This window comes from Chrysochloris asiatica, unplaced genomic scaffold, assembly GCF_000296735.1.
Source record: "Chrysochloris asiatica unplaced genomic scaffold, ChrAsi1.0 scaffold00015, whole genome shotgun sequence".
NCBI classification, from domain to species: domain Eukaryota; kingdom Metazoa; phylum Chordata; class Mammalia; order Afrosoricida; family Chrysochloridae; genus Chrysochloris; species Chrysochloris asiatica.
The window spans coordinates 27774451-27774957 of record NW_006408533.1 but is presented as its reverse complement, the minus strand read 5'-3'; positions in this window follow the sequence as shown (position 1 = coordinate 27774957).

Here is a 507-nt window from a genome sequence, read left to right as displayed (position 1 = left end):
ACAGTGTTTCATTCTATGTACACAGGGTCACTTTGAGTTGGAACCAATTGGAAGATAATTAACAACTGTAAGTGACTAGACATATTCAAGTATACATACACTTATACATAGATAGTTGCTCAGAAAGTGAATCTCAATGCTAGTGTTTGAATTATATTCCTTTAACCATTTAGAGATCTATGACCATCTGGAAATTGATGAGAAATTTCTAATGTGGTTATTTGAAAATGTTTCTTAAAAAAAACTACTTGAAACCAGAGAAACTAAAAATTACTTCAAAAGTCTTTAGTGACTTCCGTTCTAGCAGCAGCTGAGATAGAGTTAGGAAGGACAGGCTCCATGGGGGAGTGACTGAAAACCTGGAGAAGCTGCTTTCATGGAACAGCACCAGAGCTCTGGCTCTACCATTAGGTGCATGGTGTCAGTTTCCCACACATGCCAGTGCAAAAATCATGGTATAAAGGAAAATACTGTGATTTAGGAAACATTCCAGGCATGGTACTTCCT